The sequence below is a fragment of the Formica exsecta genome, unplaced genomic scaffold, assembly GCF_003651465.1.
Source record: "Formica exsecta isolate Colony F162 unplaced genomic scaffold, ASM365146v1 scaffold15, whole genome shotgun sequence".
NCBI lineage: Eukaryota > Metazoa > Arthropoda > Insecta > Hymenoptera > Formicidae > Formica > Formica exsecta.
The window spans coordinates 3,014,734-3,028,278 of record NW_021848825.1 but is presented as its reverse complement, the minus strand read 5'-3'; the positions used below and the strand labels follow the sequence as shown (position 1 = coordinate 3,028,278).

The window sequence follows — 13,545 nt, the reverse complement described above, 5'->3', positions numbered from 1 at the left end:
ATTTTCCCCCCCCCCCCCTCCCTCGTTAACTAAAGTATATGAAAATTTGTACTTATCTTATTATTTGCTATTTATTTAAGATTTCTCAATATTTGTTTTGAGAATATCTCGGTTACAAATTGATCAAAGAATTTAAAAAATAATAGTATGTAGTATATAGTGGTGGATAGAGTATGAAACATATTCTGTGTAACAATAACATTTGTAGCTATTATGTTTCTAACATAATAAAATTGAAATATTCTATGTAACAAATTTGTACATATGTTCTTGAATCTTTCTTTCTGATAAAACGTAGAAAAATGTATAAGACGTGATAAATTTTTCTTCTTTGGAAAACAGTTTAGAAAACAATACAGAAACGTGAGAAATTGCCATTTGAAAATATGACGCATGAAGAACATGCTGATATATGTTATTCAATACCAGGAACACATTACACCGTCATTATATGTAAACGGTAGTAAAACGAGCTCTCTTTCCTTCTATACACGATGTCGTCCTTCTCAGCGGCTATTAACGCATCGCTGATAATCAGATTCGAATAATCGGAGGAAAATATTGGTATTGATGCAAATTATGACGAATAATTTAACGTGAATACCTGGGTGTTCATCTCATGTTGATTTTATGTAAACTTTACAAATAATTTTCTTGACGCGAGTATAAATTTGCTTATTGGAAACTCCCTGTTAAAAAAGATTTGATCAGATTATTCGTTTTCCAGCTATAGATGAAATCAGCACTCGCAATTAAAGATTGACGTCAAAAAATATTATCAAAGTTTGAAAAATACGATAGAATTTTTTATAAATTTATAATACATGTATACTTAGATCTTTTTGAAATACATATATGCAATTATAATTTACTTTTAATGGTTAAAATTAAAAGTGCAAAGATTAATAGCACAGTAGTAAAGCAATCTCTGTGTATATATTCCCCATAACTGATTTATTTAATATATTTAATAAAAAGAAACATTTCTAAAAAATAAACTATCGCTGATAAGAATTTAAGAAACTTTAAAGAACATATGTGATTACAATTTTATAAATTATAAGAACGATATAAAAATGATTATATGTATATATAAAGATTGATAATTCCATTTAGTTTCAATCGTGAGTATCTGATTTACTTATATATTTTTTAAATTTAAAATAGCTTTTGTTTTTATATATTTTAAATAGACCTTTTTACTTCATTTTTAAAAATATTATAAACTTTACACAATTTTCATTATTGTATACTCTGCAGAAAATTTTAAATGTAAGTTATTCAAACTTTTGAATGTTTGTTTCTTATTGCTTGGCAAACACTAGATACAGATTTGATTTTATTATTTTCGTTAAATACTTTTTAAGTTAAAACGCAAAATGGAGAATGACGCGTATTCGATTTTATACCTCAATACTCGTTTCATCCAGTTTCATTCTCGAATATTTCGGATAATTAATCGTACTGTGAATCGTATCTATTCTGTTATATTTGAATTGCGTTAATTGAGCGATATTTATATCACACGTTCCATTCTTCGATCGCGTTTGTTCAAATATTATAACCGCATTTCTTCAATGTCTACTTTTGACACATCTGATTATATTATCATATACCATGTAATACTCTGGCCCTCACGTGCTGTCGAAATAATACTTCACATGATGTGACGTTGAAGCAATTGACGTTTCACATTAAAAATATCTTTATTGACTGTTCAAATAATGTTTCCAAATTTACGACTAAATCGTATCATTAATAAATATGCATTAATATTATCAGCTTTGATTAACTTATTTTGATTATCAACCAATTATCCTTTTTGATATGATAATATCAAATATATTATATAAATATATTAAAAAAATTTGTTACACATTATTTTTGATCAGATACAACTGCACGTAATTATATTAATATCGAATTCTAACTTTTTATTTTATTTTTTTATATACAAATACACACATAATCTTTTTCGAAAAAGATTATTAACAAAATTCTTTGTTCTAATATTAATCTATTCCGTTACAATCGATTATTATGACGTTTGCATGGTATCATATTATTACTTTCAATTTTAAGATCATACATCTCCGTTACTCGAACTTTTTATCAACTAATCGAATGTAAAATTTGACGGAATGTGCACTCAAGTGAACGTGAAAATTTATATTTATACATTCGAAATAACGGGATTTTGCGTCGGTCACGGATTTTGCGTCATACATACGAGGTCGAAACATGTGGTAATTACAATAAGATTTTTAACTGGATTATACCGGAATGAATTAATTGTATCGAACAAGAGATGTATGACGATCATATTACAGAAAGCACATAAAAAATCTGATTGAGAATTCTGGTAATCGTTAATAGATTTAACAGTTTAAACAGCTGAAACGAACATAACTATTGTTATTTAAAATCTTAATAACAAGCATTTATAATATGCCTTGTACTTTTTAATGTTTTATGTCATTTATTATATATGCGTTTTTAATTTTTTTAGTAGATTATATTATTAAGCTTTTTGTGCTTATATAGCTCTAATATTATCTATATATCTTCTCTCTTATCAATATATAATAGCAACGCCTGAGTAGGAAGTCTCTTCTCGCCGCGCGCTTGTGATTGGCCCATCTTTTTTAATTAATTTCTTAATAATTATTACGAAAATCGCAAAATGGTAAAGCACTTTTCTTCTCGGTTTCATCTGCTCTACCTGCACATGGCGGGTGATCCGCGAATTATGGGACACCCTGTATATATATTTATATAATATTCAAATTTTTATAATCTCCTTATAAAGTATATTGCGCGCGTCAGGTGCATCCAGGAGATCCTTGACCCTTATCACTATCATTGTCTTGGCCCATATGTGTCTTCTTATCGCTGATACCGTGATAAAAGCAGTTTTGCATTGAAATTAAGTGTGTAGATTTCTTACTTTTTATATTTACTTTTAGGGGTGCTGTAAAACTGTGAATATCTCATATTTTAGAGGAGAAAATTAGCGCACGATAATATAGAGACGACAATAAGCTGGCTTTGTTTCGTTACATTTGAATTACAATCGTGCAACGCGTTTCGCCGCATTTTAATTACATCTGTGTTTTTTTGTTTAACATTTATTTCCATATGTATCACATTTTTCCTAAATAACAAATGTGAGATGTTTGCTCCTTAAACATTGTCAATTACATTTCTCAGTTTGAGCGCACATTAGAAAAGGAAATAATTATTCTTTCTTTATTAACGTATGTTTTTATTAATCGATCTATTTATGTGATAGTCTCGAAAGTCTTGTCAATTAATTGAACTATTATATATGCCTTTGACTTGCTTGAAAATCAGTTTGAATATCGTTTGTCAAATTTGTATATTTTAGAATAATAATACGTTCCAATCTCTCAAGCAATAACAAAGCAATTAATTCTGGTATCGATAAATCAGTAAATAGCGATCTCATTTGTCGAATAGTTGTAATTAATATGCCATGTGAGACATGAGAGGCATTTTTAAGATGCTTTAAAGTGCATTGCAAATAATTCTTTGTTTGAAATAATTTGCATCTTTCTTTCCTAAAGCTTATTCACAAATCAGACGAGTGTAACAACGTGACTAGCATTTGCACGGCTGTTGCACGTGGCTACAGTCCCGTGCCGCGTTGTCTCTCATTATTGGCACGCAGCTATTGTTCGATAACTCGTCAAGTGTCTTGTTACTTCGTCGAATGGTAAATCCGTCGTAAAAAAGATTACGACAAAATCGAACACGCAATGAGAGACGATTTATCATCGAGATATAATTTGATACATTTCTAAATATGAATGTTCTATATCTATAAACTCTCTCTCTCTTTCTTTCTTTCTTTCGCTACAATATGTTCTGACCATTGATTTCTTATAAAGTGCAACATTTAAAATTAATCGTTGAAGTTATAAATATATAAAAACTATACAACATATACATAGTTAAAATAGAAAGGCATCATATTTTTTTTTTTCATTATAATTTGCTCGCGGCAATCAAAGAATTAAATGAAATAAGAGAATTGAATCATACTAAATTAATCGATAATTGCGGATAATACACCAGATATATATATATATGTAATAATATGCAAGTGACGAATCTGTCTGCCCAAAATTTATCACAAGGATATTCATATCTATCAGATATCAGCCTTTACAATTCCATTTTCGTTAAGCACCAACGAATTCTGTTTAAAAATTGCATCTCAAGGGCTGCCGATTACTAAGCTGCAGATACATATTTGGTTGCATGGTTAACAATGAGAAATATGATTCAACCAGCAGGTGATTATGACGTTTGTTATTCATGCGAAATTTCTCATATACCATTCGCTCATTTGTCATTAAACCCTTATCCTCTTCTCAAACTGACTTACAACTGACTACTGATAAACTCGAGATTATTCTTAGACGGGAGCTTGTTTAACCAGCGGATCTGCTGGAAATGATGATACTTTTTACGATTTATTTGCGCTGTGACGTTGACGTGACGACACTGTGCGAGTCACGATAATCACGTACCAATCTAACGATGATAACAGTGACGAAATTAATGCACTCGATAAATAAGCAGATAGATAGACATCAGTTTGAAAAACTCGCATATTTTCTTGACGGTCGTCCTGGAAAATGTTATGGAGAAAGTATTGTTCGCTCGATTGCACGCGGCAAATAGAGCCGCAAGAGAATAGAGTTTCGGCTTCGTTCGGTGAAAGTCGTCAGTTACACTGATTTTCAGGATAAGAATTGCTTTTACATAAATTGCCTTATGAGACGAATTGATACGAATTAAAATAACCCGTGAAGAAATATTGATTGAAACATATTCAATGATGCCTTTCATATAATTATGGAATTTATACGACTAATTTTATTTTTTATGAAAAAAATAACAATATAATATGATTAAAAATTATACATATTATGTTATAATACAGAGATAGAACGGTAAACGAATATTAATAAATTAATTCTACATATTCCTAAAAGAAATCTTTTTTAAAATCTATAATAATTAACTTCTTCTTCATAAATATTGCTGTCACTTTTTTCCATATTTTTGATCAAATTTTTTTTTCTTCTTAATTATATATATCTAGATTGATTATGAAGTATTTAAGTTTTCCAACTATGTATAAATATATGTATATTATATATTTCTTAATATATATACATATATAATTAAATTTTATTTTAACTTTTTTCTTTTATTGCATTTATTATACATTCTAGAATTAAAAATATGAAATTAAAAGATGATTTGCAATAACGATATGCGCGATTGCATTAGATTGTTTAAGATTACAAAGTGTATTTAGCGATAGTAACGATACGATGCCAAAGTGGCAACTACTAAAAAAAAGACAAAGAAAGACGACAATCAAGGAGAAGTGATGTATGCGTACGTAGTCGGCATCTGAAATAAGTAAGACTCTTTCACCTTGCGCTTAAATACAGTACACCAATATCGATTATTGTCGAGACTCGTGGAAAAAAACCGATGGCATTCGATTGATTCACATGTCCGGCGAAGAGTCAGCTTCTGTTCTTTCTGATTTCGCTTCGGTATGTGGGTAATTTGGTATTAATATAAATCAGCAATAAGTTTCATAAGTATAAAAAAGAGAGAGAGTGTAGAAAATATCAATATTCTTTCTCCAACACACTTTATATACAATTCTTGTCCGACTGAAATGAGAAAGTACGATATTTATAGCAGTCACGCGTAAATTGTGTGTATGAATAATAACTACATATGTTAGTAAAAGATAATTATTGCGGCAATTGATCACTATGTTTAAGGAGAAGTTACGAAACTATTAGAAAATAATGAGTAATGATATGCAACAGAGAATATCAAATACAAAATATTTATGTTAACATCATATTTGAAAGATTGTGTAATATAATTAGAAATACATAAAAGTAAATCTTTTATCTCTTAGAGATAATTTATGATTAAAAAAGTTTATTGAATACCGGAAATGTTACTACCTTGTTCGGAGTACAATATGTGGATGCATATATGGTTTGGGCAAACGTGTCTGTTCGCTGATTCAATAGAACATCAGGATAGTTTTTAATCAAGCACCAATTTTTTTATTTTTTATAATTATTTTTATTTATCTCTTGATTCATGTTTTACAGAGAAAAATCTTACATATCATTATATCATTATTTTTTGCTTGATATATGCATTATATCGTCCTGTTTTAACGAACTTATTTCGCGCATACAAAAATAGAAGGATAACGTCCTACCAGTAGCTCACTTGATGCCGTAGGCTTTTTCATGCAATGTCATGAAATAACGAATCTTCAAGTACTATCGCGTATGACAGGACACTCCAAGTATTCACATGGCTACAATACGCGGTGCAACCGGTGAGTTCAATTTTTGAAGCGTGCTTATGTCGCGGTATCACCGATAACGGGAAAGCTCTCTTCGCGAACGATGCACTAACTAAAGAAACGAGTTAGCAGTGCAGATGTGTGAATAGGGACCAGTGGACTTTAGTTCTCTGAAGACGAGTTACCAGTAAGGAGCTGTGCAGGACTTTTCGTTCAGTTTTTGAGACATTGGTATGTTTTTTCCGTTTTTAGTATTAATATATTATATTATTCCATATTATTCTAATTTATAATTAAGTCAATAAGTCCGTAATTCTCCATTTTAGCAATTTTTGACATTTTTATGACACAAAGCCATTTACATTTATCGTCGTACTACCTTCAAAAGTCCTTTAATTTTAAAGCTATTTTAGATATCTGACATATGTGTCATCCAATTTTTTAACTTTAAATAAAAATAATTTAAATTGATCAAAATTGTATGAAAAAGGTTGTCTAAAACTATATCACTATCTTAGAATAAATTTTAGTTTTTAGAATTGTTTTCAATGTGTAAAAATTTTAAATATATCATTACGAGATTATATCGGACATTTTAATTGTTAAAACGTCTTGATTATATTTTTATCATTTTATTTTATTGTTTTCTTATAGTCACGCAACGCCATAATATATGTAATGTGCTAAAATAAATTGGTGGAGCACTTTAATACGTGGCTTGATGACTTTAATTATTTATTCTTGACATTTGAACAATGTCTTCTGTCATGTCGGCTGCTTGCTTTGCCGAAAGTAATCTACATGCTAACTAAGGAAAAAATTCCTGGAAAACACAGTGACCCAATGACACGTGAAATATAGTTATTCTACCGCTGCAGAACTTCCATTATATTTTTTCGCTTTATTCATGAAAGTATGACCTATGTTATATAATAATTATCGTTATTAATAGACGCTTATCTTTTTTTAAAAAATTTACGCGGCAATAAACTTCAATCAAAAATAAACATTCAAGCGATTTAATATTATTAATATTAAAATATATCCAATCATCTGTCTTGCGACTTATTACGTATTTTCCGCTTGATGCTTCGTGTAATGGCGTTTTCGAAAATAGATTCGTAGCAAAATTTATTGGTAAATTTATGCGTCTTTTTCATATCAAATCATCAATGCATTTTTTGCAAAATTATCGCGGAAAATATACTGTTTTAAATTTATTAAATAATTTATTTTTGAGAAAGTGGCTTTATATATGACTTTTGAGGAAAATCTCTTGTAACATTATTAAATCTAAACTACAATATTAATATCTATATATAATTGTATCTAAAACTTGCAATTATGTATTAAAATTACAAAATCAAGACGTATGTGGAAGGAAGAAGAGAGCTGGAGATGGATAAGTGAAAGGAAGCGATGGGAAAATACATTAATTATACGCGATTTGAAGTGTCGCGAGTTGGTCTCGTGCGTTTGTGCAAAATTTAAAACGCACGTGCATGCGTGCTTCACGGGGCTACGGCCCGGCGGCAACGGCCAGTGACACAGAAGAAATAGCAAGAGCGAGAGAGAGGTGGAAAGGGGTAGGAGAAGAAGGTGAATAAGAAGGTGGGGGAGGAACAGGTAAAGACGCACCGTGTATGTACCTTGTGTACAGAGAGAAAACGACGACCGCGACTCGCGCGTACGAATCCGCGAAGCCGAGAGTCGGCGAACCGAGAACCGAACCGCTCACCGATTCCAAAGTCCGCCGGCAGTCAGGCAGGTTCAGTTGTCTCCGAACCCCCGAACTGTTCGGACGCGTTCTCCAGAGGCAGATTTTCATCCTACGTCGCGTTCTCGTGAACACGCGCGATTCTTTTCTGATACACTCACATACGCATCGAAAGATCAAAGTGCACGGAAAAAAAATTCGATCGATCGAAGATCGAATCGATTTGAAAATTCTCGACGTCGCGAGAACGGCGGGGATAGCCACTGGGGCTGTCAACGTAGAGGTTCCTATCTACCGCTACGTCAATAAAACAAACTCGTCGAGGGAACCAAACACCTGTCTTCCTCTGTTCACCGAGACGAAGGGGAGCGCGAGATCGTCGCTGATTCGAACGATCGATTTGCTAAGACGTGAGTATCGTGGTGGGAAATGTATGGAGTTACTTACTAAGAGGGTGGTTTATTGCCAGCCGCGGCTGGTCGAACCCTTCATGTGCATCACACGCATGGTCGCTACCAACGAGTCATATTTTAGCTAGACGAGAGATAACGCTTCTACCTCGTCTTTAGAAAGTACAGATGTCAAAGTGGGGATCGAAACATCGCGATAGGAAATGAGAATACGAATGAATAACACGTATTCGTTATTAAATATTTATAACTGATATGAATGCAAAATCAGGTTATCGAAACATTTCACGTTAAAACTAAATGACACAACGCGATAATAATGTTATTTTACATGTCTGGGTCATTCTGAAAAATTACAATCAAATTCGCAAGGCTTGCTTACGAGTAAAGTCATTTACTTGTTTCGGTAAGATATATAGCTTTTTCAACTTGTTAAATGTATAAAAAGAGTAAATGAGATGTTTGCATAATACAGGATAACAATATACAGGGATTTAAATGCAGGAAAAGATGAAGAAATAGACATGAAATCACGATTTACGACTCTCAGGTATACGACCTTTCATATTTTATTTTTGGTATTTTATTTGTAAACAGCAATATAATATAAAAATGATTCTCTCTGGGAAAAGAACACTCGACATTAATACAACGATTTACTTCATGTTCTATTTCTTACAAGCGTGAAAATATTGTAGACGATACAAATAAATAGCAAGTTTTTCGTGAATTTTATAACATTGAAAAGATCCTTTCGATTTGCGATGAGAAAAGGAATTCGTACGCTTGTAGTTTTATACCTTGGACGGTTTATATGCACGCATCGTTATATGTTCGCTCGCTACATGCAGTCGGCGATATTGAATGCGCTTAGTTCCAATGATGTGGAGTTACGATTGCTCTCTTGGATATAACACATATGTATATATTCGATACTATGAAAGGAACGCGATATAGCTTATTATGCATGATTGTTTCGGGATAGACTTTCGATAAATTTTCTTTACTCTTTACAATGACATAGTACGGTAATATTTATGTCAAATTGCATAATTTATACCATGTTATATTTTTAATGCCATTGCTCACAGACGTTTATTCACAACCATTTAAAAGAACTTTTACGCTTATGTAATGTATACATATTGTAAACATTGTGTGATATAAGCCATTATACATGTACGCTTGTATTTTATTTTGAACATCACACACATAGATATTAACTATACATTATAAAATTAAAATAGAAATATATTTGTTATTAAAAAGAGGTTGCTGCAACATGTATAGGGGAAATACATTTCTGCAAATTTTTTTATAACAAAGAAAAGATTTATTTCATCTCTTTGAGATACAGGCTATGTATATCTCATCAATCATTCGCTTAAATAAAGAATAGAGTCTTTTGTATATATATATTTGGTATAAAAAGTGGTTATTATGTTGTATTAAATATTCATAAATGTTCGCAAATATTTTTATTTGAGTATCAGAGGTATCTATAGAGAGGTACAGGTTGCACGTGGCTTTTCAGATGATTGATTGTATATTCACAATGCTTGTTTTTGTGATTAAAATATTTGTTTGATAGATATTATATTAGAAGACATCATGAAATATCTTTTAATCTATCTGAGATTGCATGTTTTGATGTTCTTTGTTATAATCGATTATCTTTTGATTCGATTATCTTTGTTATAATCGTTAAGATTGATTATATCAATTATAATTTCATTTTTCTAATTATATCTAATTAAGTTTTGCACAAAAGATAAATTGCAGAGAATATTATGCATTTATATAACTAAGTTCTCTTTTTATACCTTGCTAAAAGGAAGACGTGAATTTTTATTTGCCCGCGTTTTCATCAATATTTTATTCAGATGCAGCTTGTCTCCCCCCCCCCTTCTCCGGATTTTTTAAAAAAATATACATTACTTTAGCGTAACACAAAATACATTGCGCAGAAATTTCAAAGACAGAAATGCTATACTTGCAGAGATATAAGCATTGAATTCTTCTTAGCTACACGTTATTCAAAGTATTTTTCGCAATAGTTGTGCACTTTATATCTGCTAAGCACAGTTTTTTTTTGATGAAATAAAAAATGCGAAGATTTAAAACTGCACATTGCAACAACAAAAAAATTAATTGTTCCATTATCATAATCATGCATCTCGTGATCACAACCCGAGAGATAATAATAAATATATTATTAATACATCTGTAATTTTGCAATTAATAATAAGATGCAATATTGCATTATTTTTCATGTGAAAAATTTCAGCTAAAAAAAGAAAATAATTATTACAATCTTTATTTCTGCAATTAATTAGTATCAATTATACTCTTATCTGCAATGATAAAATACGTGGTAAAATATAAGATAATGTCAAGCAACACATGTCACGCAAGATTATATGTGAATATTACTTGTAAAAATATCTTCTTGCAAATAAAAAAAACTTTTCAGAATATTGAAGATTCTCCTTCTTCCTTAATTGGTAAATTCTGAAAAACATGAGTAAGTTACAAAGAAAAAAAATATATATATATTACTTACTTTTGATTACATTACACACACTTGCCATCGCTTTATTTTATATTGATCTCGTAATCACATTAAAATGATTTATAGCATTTGTTTGCGTATTAATATCAACAGAAAGGCCAATTGCGCTAACACATTCAATATGACTAATTACTTCTATTTGTATCATGCGTCTGTGGCTGTGTTCGTGTAATATTGAGCGACAAGGCGGCCAGGTAATGGCTAATTAAATCCGCGATAAGAATAATTAAATATTTTTAGAAGTCGTATGGAAGACTACGCGATATACGCTATGATGCGCGGTAATGTAATGAAGCAGAATGAAGTTACAAGAGCATCAAATAATCGCGTAATACTATGCGATCCTTTACAATGCCAGAATTTAGAGTCATAGTATACATATATAATCACATATAATATAATATCATCGATCATATAATCGCATATGTATGTGCGGGTCTTCCTGTTTTTGAATGTGCGTTCCTTATAACCCGAGTAAAGACTTTCAGCGATGTTGAACAATAATGATTTATCTTCCTTTCGGAAGAAACTATATCGCCGAATAGTCCGTGTTTTTATTATTTCTCTTTTTTCGTTTAGACACGTCGGGCATAACGAAGAGCATGTAACGAAATCTTTAACGATAGTATTCAAAAGGCAAGGAATCGTTAAGACATTTATGACCGTCAAGTGCGACATAAAATTGTGCCGTATGCGCTTAAAGACATCGGAGTGAAGGAGTGGAGATAACATTACGTTTTCCGGTTTATTTGACATGCCATGCAAGTTCACCGAAATATAATACAAAACTATACACTCGTATATACCTCATTGGAAGAACAGAATATCAAAATTCATTTTTTGCATTCGAAATTCAGGAATCATGTAAATTACTTTAGCAATTATCAACATATACAACTGCAAAGATTTAATTATGAAATACATGACAATATTGTAGATTTGGTATGCTCTTTAATACATTTGTTATATATATATATATATTTAAAGCATTAAATCTCGATTACCATCGCAATATTAACAAATGACTAAAGTTATCTCTTTTACGACAAGTGTCATGAAAAAAACAATAAAAAAATTTTTTAAAACAAACAACATTTTTATTATGACACTTGTCGTCAAAAAGATAACTTTAGTCATTTGTTAGTATTGCGATGGTACTCGAGATTTGGTACTTAAATATATATATATGCTTCAGCGCATATAGTAGGCGGCACACAAATCTCTCGTAACGGTTATTATATTTACAGTTAGTTTTACACATTTCTCAGCAGAAGTGCTAATAATGACAGTTATCTTGCTGCATGTATTTACGGATCAAACGTAACATTGATCACTAGCCAATACCAGTGCATAATAGATTTAAGAGATTTTTGCATCGAAGATCTTTGTACGTTATTTACTTATTATTCCTTTCTTCGATACGTGAAGACCGTATACTTCTCGATGCGGGCACACCTTACTCGGTGATTCGTTGTGAAACGGTTGTAACGTTTGCGAGCCGATCGTTTCGCGGACTTTCTAAACCATAGTGAATATCCGCGCGTTGTACGGCCACGTGTGTGCATTTGTCGCGCGTCTCGGTATAGCTCAGTATACATACACACGCGAATATACATACATGCAGATGCAATAAAGGAATAAAGTCTTAGAACAAACGAAATATACGATCGTATTGGTGTTGGCGATATATCGATAGAATTATCGAGAGCGCACGTGCGTAGGAGTTCGTATAAAATCATATATGCTAGCAATTAATCGGCGATTTTTAATTGTTCCGTATGACAGAATTTCCGAATGGTTATTCGTGCTCTAGGTTTTAAATCTTTGTCAAAAATTATTCTGAGATAATCTTGTTCTATTTTTGCCGAATTAATTTTGTTTATTTTAATCTAAAGAACCGTTGAAAAGTGTATTTCATCTAATCTCGTTAATGTAGGACAAAGTGCATACATAAATATACGCTTACTATGTTTAGTTTGCGATTGTGCGCGGAGATATGGTGAAAATTAAATTGTGTCGGAATGAAAACGCACGTATGAAAATTAATTTCTCGTAGCGAGTGAGTGGGATATATTCTGTGTTCTACATCGTGCTCGAGAGGCACTTTGGTCATTAGTATGATGTGAATATAATTACGTCTCGCATGGTTGAAAAATTGCTATAATTATTCTTCGTGTGCATCATTTTACGATGCGCTGCGTTTATTCATACTTTATACAATACCATGGCGGGATATTGTATGAAAAGTAATTTTTACATTGATTTGAACAGTTTTATTTTTCATAGTCATTCGCGCGACGAAATCGTCGAAAAGTATCTGCGGATCTGTTATCGAGAACATTAAATCCGACGGAGCGTCGTTTGTAATCAACATTAGCCTAATTTAACAGGTGGAACAATGCGCTGACGCGACCAATAATGCATATATTGCCGACGCATGCAAGCTGAGCCTTACACGTGC

The 13,545-nt window shown here is 31.5% G+C and overlaps 1 protein-coding gene across 1 annotated transcript in view; it reads left to right on the top strand.

Annotated features, from left to right (window-relative positions):
• The first annotated feature begins 8,070 nt into the window (after positions 1–8,070).
• LOC115232773 (UNC93-like protein) overlaps positions 8,071–13,545 on the top strand; it is a 49,319-nt gene continuing 43,844 nt past the window's right edge. Inside the window, exon 1 of the mRNA XM_029802850.1 lies at positions 8,071–8,512. The gene's annotated coding sequence lies outside the window, so the exon portion shown is untranslated. The remainder of the gene's footprint in view (positions 8,513–13,545) is intronic.